The sequence below is a fragment of the Haliaeetus albicilla genome, chromosome 2, assembly GCF_947461875.1.
Source record: "Haliaeetus albicilla chromosome 2, bHalAlb1.1, whole genome shotgun sequence".
Taxonomy (NCBI): domain Eukaryota; kingdom Metazoa; phylum Chordata; class Aves; order Accipitriformes; family Accipitridae; genus Haliaeetus; species Haliaeetus albicilla.
The window spans coordinates 23,881,524-23,890,740 of record NC_091484.1 but is presented as its reverse complement, the minus strand read 5'-3'; positions in this window follow the sequence as shown (position 1 = coordinate 23,890,740).

The window sequence follows — 9,217 nt, the reverse complement described above, 5'->3', positions numbered from 1 at the left end:
TTCACACACGTGCTCTGCTTGCCACACACTCTAAACACCGACTGAGTCTATACCATCACAGGCAACGGCTTTTGGGACAAAATAACCACTTGTCCATGCAGCTTATCATAACCTTCCTTAACCTTTGTGGCCTCCCCTACCACAGCTGATTTCCCCAGGGAAACCTGCAGCTGTACCCAGATTTCATGTGTCCCAAAGGACACATTTACCATGTGCACACCACAGCCTCCAAATATCCTTTTTACTCTTGCAGTGACAATGCATTGGGGGTGGAAAATGTCAATCAGATAACTGAGAGTCCTTCCCCAGGGGCCTCCCTGGGAAGCTCCTGCCATCATCTGTTGCAAAAGCAAAGGAAATTTTTGTTGGCACTGTGGACTGGAGTTAGGTGAATGGAAAAAGGACTGTTGCCATCTATGAAGCTGAGATCACCTTACAAGGAAAAATCAAGGACCAGTCTTACAAAACGAGTCCATGCCAGTGGGAGCCTATTTCTATACACTGATGGAACTGGCAATACGTCAAATCTGAAGAAATGCTCTCACTTTCCAGCTAACACAAAAGAGTTGTTCTAGAGTATCAGTGGGAGGAGTAGGCCCTTTCTTTGTGGACCTTAGTATCACCCTGTTTCTAAGAAAGCTTGGAGGAGAGCCTCTCCATTTGTGGAGATTTTCCATATGCAATAATTCCACAAATATTAAATATTCCATTTTTTGCTACTGAACATTCAGCACACTCTACAGTATAAAAGCCCCTTTCCATAAAATGCCTTGTATTAGGTGTAAATGCTCAACTTTAAAAATTTCAGCTAGAAGTGGACTTCCAGACTCCAGACTTACTGTCTAAGATTAAATGTAGCATGGGTGTCACTTGAAATTACTTTTCAAAATGCAGTCTGCCTAAGCAAGTGAGATAAGACAAATCTCTCTGTTCCCACCCCCAAGCAAGTGGTATTTTTAAAAAAATGGTATTTTTACAATATCTTTTTAAAGAAATGCTAAGATGTGCAGAAAGAAAGAGGAAGGTATTCTGAGACTAAACAAGCAGTCATCTATACGAAATCAGTCTGAAGAGGGTGGATTGCCAGGCTGAGCAATGTGATCTTACTTTGGTTTATTTAACTTCCTTTTATTTTCCAGACAATGGTGAGTTACTGAGTGGGAAGAGTAAAAGGCACCTTTAAATAGGATCCATGTGCTGTCTCCACAATGAAAGGTGCAAGCCCAGAGCTTTCTGCCAGCTCTCTAGGAAAGGAGAGCATTTTCCTGCCTCGCCCCAGTGGTTTCCCAGGAATCCCACCCATCACCAGCACAATGGACCACAGCACAAATGCCTTCCAGATGCATCTCTGCTGACAGTGCAGGCTTGCTACTCTGGGTCAAACTGCCTTGAAAGGTCTGGGTCCTCTGCAAGCTGCAAGGTATGAAACTGCATCTACAAAAATCCTTCAATTCCATCAAGGGCCCCTCCTGACAACCTACACTACTTCTGTCGTCTTTGCCACACTGTGCAATGGAAGACTTCCAAGGACTGTCAGCATAATATTGTCAATTTTTATGCCATGTATTTGCAAGTTATTATATAGAATTTGCTATTTACGTGCAAGGTCTTATTGCTCAATATTTGAGCATTTGTATGAAATTAAAAGCTTCGGGGGGGGTTCTGCAACAAATTGCTAGTTTATGCAGATGCCTCCTCATAGCAGAAGTGGTAAATCTTTGAAAACCGAAATCAACATTTCATTTTGTTTGCATTAGCAGGAAGAATTCTGTTGTAATTGTCTCTTTAAAAACTTCAGATTTCATGGAACATACTAGTGCCCTGAGGGCAACCAGTAAAAAACTTTACCAGGACTGGGTCCAGCTGCAGCTGAGATGGGCATTGCTGCTCCTCGCTGTACTGCACCATGCCAGCATGCACGGGGAGCTGCAGCCCCGCAGCTCCTGCCCACACCAAGCCTCTGTTGTGATCTGTGACAGCTAATATTGTGTAGTTTCCTGGGTTTCTGCTAATTTTATACATTACACTCCTTGACGTATTCTTTGTGCTATTCAAGCTTGACTGAAAGCCCACTGATGTCTCTCTAAGTCCCTCCACTGGACTTCCAGTTAATTGTAGCCTTTATTTAAAGATACTACTTCTCTTTCAAAACCTCTGCCACAGGAAACTGGTGCTTTCTAACTGCCCAGCTAGTTTACAATATACCCTTTTCTATGTACAGAACTAATGCTGCATATATCCTTAGGCTGGATCAACATATCCCTGAGGACCAGCAACATCCAGTCCCTACCCAGTACACATGAGAAAGTAAACCTACCTCTCAGTATGGGATAAAACCTTTTCATCTGCCATAAATTAAGGATAGACTCTTGTTGCTTAGAAAGTCACAATTTACACATGAAAAAGCATACACACACACAGTCGTTCTATCTATCTATTGAATAGTATTTGGTTGTGCAAAAAGGAGGTCAGGAAATCCCTGGGTTTGGTGGGGGGATTGGGCTTTGGGGTTTTGAGCAGTGGTGAGCTATCTCTGCATCTTATTTTTTCATCATGATCAATCTTTTTCCTGTTTGAGAATCACACTGACACTTCACATAAATCTCTTCCCAGCTGGGTTGCAGTTTGAGGAACTAATAAAACCTAGATCCAAATTTTCTCAGCAGGTTCCCAACTATATAGAGGTGTAGTTGTACAGAGATGTACAGAGCTACACGATTGTGATGACAAGGTGGAGTGCTTATGGGTGAGGATGAGAGGGAAGGCCAATAAGGCAGCTATTGTGCTGGGAGTCTGTTATAGACCACCCAACCAGGTTGAAGAGACGGATGAATCATTCTACAAGCAGCTGGCAGTAGTCTCAGAATCGTGTGCCCTTGTTCTCGTGGGGGATTTTAACTTTCCAGACGTCTGCTGGAAATACAACACAGCAGAGAGTAAGCAGTCTAGGAGGTTCCTGGAGTGTGTGGAAGATAACTTCCTGACACAGCTGGTAGGTGAGCCAACCAGGGGAGGAGCCTTGCTAGACCTACTGTTTATGAACAGGGAAGGACTGGTGGGAGGTGTGATGGTCAGAGGCTGTCTTGGGCTTAGTGACCGTGAAATGATAGAATTCTCAATTCTTGGTGAGGCAAGGAAGGTGGTCAGCAAAACCACCACTATGGACTTCTGGAGGGCAAACTTTGGCCTTTTCAGGACACTGGTTGAAAGAGTCCCTTGGGAGACAGTCCTGAAGGGCAAAGGGGTCCAGGAGGGATGGGCATTCTTTAAGAAGGAAATCTTAATGGCTCAGGACCAGGCTATTCCAATGCACCGCAAGTTGAACTGCTGAGGAAAACGACCGGCCTGACTGAACAGGGAGCTTTTGCTAGGAGTCAAGAAAAAAAGGAGAGTTTATCATCTCTGGAAGAAATGGCAGGCAACTTGGGAGGAGTACAGGGATCTTGTTAGGTCATGCAGAGAGGAAATTAGGAAGGCAAAAGCTCAGCTAGAACTAAATCTGGCCACTGTTGTAAGAGACAACAGAAAATGTTTTTACAAATATGTTAACAGTAAAAAGAGAGCCAAGGAGAATATCTATCCTTTAATGTATACAGAAGGGAACGTAGCCACCAGAGATGAGGAGAAGGCCGAGGTACATAATGCCTTCTTTGCCTCAGTCTTTAATAGTGAGACCAGCTATCCTCAGGGAGCTACGCCCCATGAGCTGCAAGGCAAGAACGAAGAGAAGTATATACCACCCATAATCCAGGAGGAAATAGTTAGTGACCTACTACACCATCTGGACACTCACGAATCTATGGGACCAGATGGGATCCATCCAAGACTACTGAGGGAACTGGCGGAGGTGCTTGCCAAGGCATTCTCCATCATCTATCAGCAATCCTGGTCAACAGGGGAGGTCCCAGAGGACTGGAGGCTTGCCAGCGTGACGCCCATTTACAAGAAGGGTCAGAGGGAGGATCCAAGGAACTACAGGCCTGTCAGCCTGACCTCGGTACCGGGGAAGGTTATGGAACATTTTGGCTTGAGAGCACTCACGTGGCAAGTCCAGGACAAGCAGGGGATCAGGCCCAGTCAGCATGGGTTTACGAAAGGCAGGTCCTGCTTGACCAACCTGATCTCCTTCAATGACCAGGTGACCCGCCTAGTGGATGAGGGAAAGGCTGTGGATGTTATCTACCTCGACTTCAGCAAGGCCTTTGACACTGTCTCTCATGGCATACTCCTTGAGAAGCTGGCGTCTCATGGCTTGGACGAGTGTACTCTTTGCTGGGCAAAAAACTGGCTGGATGTACAAGCCCAGAGGGTTGTGGTGAATGGAGTTAAATCCAGTTGCTGGCGGGTCACAAGTGGTGTTCCCCAGGGCTTGGTTCTGTTTAATATCTTTTTCAATAATTTGGATGAGGGGATTCAGTGCACCCTCAGCAAGTTTGCAGACGACACCAAGTTTGGAGGCAGGGTCGATCTGCTTGAGGGTAGGAAGGGTCTACAGAGAGAGCTGGACAGGCTGGATTGATGGGCCGAGGCCAACTGTGTGAAGTTCAACAAGGCCAAGTGCCGGGTCCTGCACTTCAGTCACAGCAACCCCATGCAGCGCTACAGGCTTGGGGAAGAGTGGCTGGAAAGCTGCCCGGCAGAGAAAGACCTGGGGGTGCTGGTTGACAGCTGGCTGAATATGAGCCAGCAGTGTGCCCAGGTGGCCAAGAAGGCCAACGACATCCTAGCCAGTATCAGAAATAGTGTGGCCAGCAGGAGCAGGGAGGTGGTTGTTCCCCTGTACTCGGCACTGGTGAGGCCGCACCTTGAGTACTGTGTTCAGTTTTGGGCCGCTCACTACAAGAAAGACATTGAGTTGCTGGAGCGTGTCCAGAGAAGGGCAACCAAGTTGGTGAGGGGCCTGGAGCACAAGTCTTAGGAGGGGAGGCTGAGGGAGCTGGGGCAGTTTAGTCTGGAGAAAAGGAGGCTGAGGGGAGACCTTATAGCTCTCTACAACTACCTGAAAGGAGGTTGTAGTGAGGTGGGTGATGGTCTCTTCTGTTAGATGGCTGGAGATAGGGCAAGAAGAAATGGCCTCAAGTTGAGGCAAGGGAGGTTTAGGTTGGATATTAGGAAAAAATTCCTTATTGAAAGGGTTGTCAGACATTAGAATAGGCTGCCCAGGGAAGTGGTTGACTCACCATTCCTGGAGGTATTCAAAAAGCGCGTAGACAAGGCACTTCAGAACATGGTTTAGTGGGCATGGTTGATGGTTGGACTTTGAGGTTTTTTCCAACCTAAATGATTCTATGATTCTATGATTCTATACTTCATTTTCTACTCATAAATAGAATGAACAAGATACATATTTAGCCAAACTGCTTGCAGTGAGATACATGGACATCAGTATCTTTTTTAGGTGACGCCACGAATTCCCCTCGTTCAAATATCACATCACAGTCCTAAAACCATAGGATTTATGTTTCGTCATTTTTAAGCCAAGCATAGCCGCTTTAAATTCTTTTCATTGACCTCTTGGGGTTTTTAACTTGTACAAAAAACTTAGAAATGCAGCCAGTCAGAGCATCACAATCACAAGATTTACTGTTTCCACTTCAGTTTCTTAACTCTGTAAGACACACAGAACTCTAATGAAAACCTGTGACTTCCAGAGTTATCATTCTGAAATTCAAATCCAGTAATCGAAGCTAAAATTGAGAACAATTTATAACTATTAAAGGATGGCTTCTGACACTCATCACATACATACAGCTTCTGCTGAAGTTGATAATAATTCTGCTGCCATTGTTAATAAGAACTTCCTAATTTACTTGGTAACTGCTGTAAGAGCTTGGTTTTCAACATATACACACCCAAACCTCAAGACCTGGGTTTTGCAGTGTCAGTGTTAACACATTGTTTTCAATGAGGAAAAAAATATCCACCAACTGCTGCTGTATAATTTTGTTTGTTATGCTAATATTCAATACACAAATATCAATAGTTAATATATTGTACTTGCCATTCCTCTCCCTAAAGAAATACTGTAAATAGCTCCCTACTGAACATGGGGAAAATTATTTGCTTGTGAAGAAGAATTTGCATTTACCAATTTTCCAGCTGTGATTCTTCAATCAGCAGGAAGCAGAACATTTTATCACTGAAGGCAGATGTTAGTGAAAGGGATAGAGAATGCAAGCAATGACTCTGGCACAGCTTTTTCACTATACAGGGGATATTATCCACTTGCCAACTGCAGCTGTAACTGGAACAGTCTGTTTTCCACCCCACTCAGATATTAAGTCTCTAATAAGTTACACACTCCACTTTCAGCTGCAGCCCAACAGTCTAGCTACATATAGGTCCATATGCTGGGATAAAACAGGCAACCGAAAGAAGCTGCATTTCTCCCACAAGAAGTTTGCATTTAGCCCATAAATGCTACATTTGTTACATTAAAATTAAACCCAGCAGCACCATGAGACAAAGAAAGGGCAGCACAGTTTGCAATGGCCATGATTTGCTGGGCACATAAGAAGACACCAACAAAGCTGAGGAAGCAGATGGCTCCATGCATCTGCTGACAAGACAGTTCCCTCTAGTGCCAGACATGCACTGCTATTTCTACGTGCAATTTCCTATGCACTTTACCAGCACAGCTCCTTACATATAAAAACTGCTTGAAACCTTGAGCTGCAGCTTCAATTATTTTTCCAGCCTCCAACCAGGTAGGAGCAAACTAGAAGGAAACAGTACATGTAAGAGGCACCTGGAGCAGGTTGTTGTACCACCTTTGTCCACAGCCCTTCATTAGCCCCTTTGCCCCTGGCAACTGCTGAGCAACATAGACCCCAACTTGGCCACAGCAGGAGCACATGGCAATGGGGAACATTTCCCACTGTCAAGGGCCTCAAGCAATAGCGCTAATAGCCTAAAAACACTCAGGGATGGGGAACTGGGTAAGCGTGCACAGGAATGGCTTTTTCAGCACTTCCTAGGGACATCTCGCTAGACCTGGTACAGGTGAAGGACCTTGACCAGCACATGTTCTTTGCCCTAGAAGGAAGGCATCTGAGGAGGCTCAAAGCTGGGTTTCTCTGTTTTGCAAATAGCAGTATTATTGCTGACTAAAATTTGACAGGGTCATAACCCCTGAGTGGTTTCAGAGACCCTCTCCAGCGAGTCTTTGATTTATTGTAGCCTGTTTCCCCCATGGGGTCCTATCTTAGGAAATTGCTATCCTTGTACTGCTGTCAGCTGATTTTTTCTAAGTGAGTCCACATTTGAGTCATTAAGGCTCAGCACAACTCAGTCTCTTGTTCTGTTCCTTCTTCTTGGTGCCATTGCTGGTCCCTGCTCTCCAGATCCTCCTGGTAGCTCAGGTTTCAAGACGCTACAGTGCAAGGGATGGACAAAATACAAGCTACCATAAAGACAACACTGAATGCACAGGCCAGCATCTACAGATAAGTCAGATGCAGAAAAGGCAACTATAGGCAGTGGCATACATCTTTTTACACAAGGCTAACAGCACTTGGAGCCAAGTATTTCCAGAGTCACCATAATCTCTCACTATCCCTGTAATCACCTTTGCTTATGCAGGACCCTCTGTCCTAAGCTCGCTCCATCTCTTCTTCTGCCCATCTTTAGTGTCAATCCTTTCTTTGCATTTCCACCAGAGGGTGGCATTATTAAACATTATCAGACTTAAAAGTCATTCATGGTAAAGGAGAACACCCCAGTCTAGCAACTAGAGTCACGGAACAAGTCCAGAGTGTGAAAAGTATATTTATGAAAAGGAAGAAAAAATTAGTCACTACATTCTGCAGCTGGAAGAAACATCCATTTCTTCGAGTTTTTTTAATTTGCTTGTTATTGAGCAAATGAGAGCCTGTGGATGTTAAATTAACTACAAGCCATTTCACCAATGATTCACAGAACAAATTGGAATATCTCATGAATCACGAAGATGAAAGACAGGTTCCAATGAAAACCTTTTATTGTTGCTATCACAGTTTTATTTCAGCGCACGGAGTGGTTTTCCCTGCTACTAAAACTGAACTGAATATTATGTAAGTTGGCTGAACAGCTTGTCTTGAAGAGGACTTGCAGTGAAACAGCTTTTGCTGTGTGATGGCAGTGTGCCTGGGTCTTAGCAAACATAGAAAGAAGATTAGTAATTGATAGGCGCAAGTATTGGCCCTTTCTGTCTTGATCTGCTGCAAATACTTTGTTTTTTCTAACTAGCTTCCTTTATGTTACAACCGCCATGTGAGGAATATGGCAGGAGAGACTGCAAAGATATGTGTTGTGTAGATGTTTAGGATAAGGCCAGTTATTTAATAAGCTTTTTAAGACTACCAACAACTACAGTGTTTGAGACTTGCAGGCACTACCACAAAGCAAACAGAAACCAAAGCCTTTATGCCAGAATGCCATCACTCCTCTGTACCTAAACTCATAGCAATAAACATCAAACAAACTGGCCTGAGGAGACCTCTGCTATTCACCACTGCCTTGCCTTTTTTTTCTTCTTCAGAGAGACCAGCCTTTAATGGGAACATCATAGTGATGGTTAGGTGACAGCTGGGAAATTTAAAAAAAGAAAAATTATATCTCAGGTATCAACTGCTCCTCAAAGTGCCAACAGCCCAAATTTGTCATCTTCCTGTAGAAACAGCTTGGGAACATTTGATAGATTACTGAACAAGACAAAGAAAGATCGTCACGGTGTCATTTCACATTTAAGAAGAATACAAGTCATGGTGTTTGCATCAGTGATTTTTATTTTAAGTAAAATTCAGCATACAAAACAACTGTTTCTGTCATGTTTGAGGTTTCAGTTCTTTTTTTATGAGGTGTTCTGAATTTAGCAGCTTTGCAAGCACAGCACATGGAAAGAAAGCAAATTAGGCTGAGGAAAATAATGGCCAATACCATTCACAGAATCACCAGTGGATACAAACAGCAGAATGCACAGGACTGGACCACTGAAAGAAAAAAAGATGTGAGGAATTGCAACTCACAGTGTTGAGCAAGGAAAACATGTTTTGGGCTTAAATCTTTTGCTCGTCAGCACAAACAGCTGTCTTAGCCAAAGGGAATTCGTACATTCAAAAAGATTGAAGTAAACTATGATTGAATCACCCGGGACAACAGCGTAGACAGTGGTTGTCTCTAAAGCTAGGAAATTAATTCACTTTCCTTTTTTAGTTCTCTGTCAGATGGTTGCAGTTTT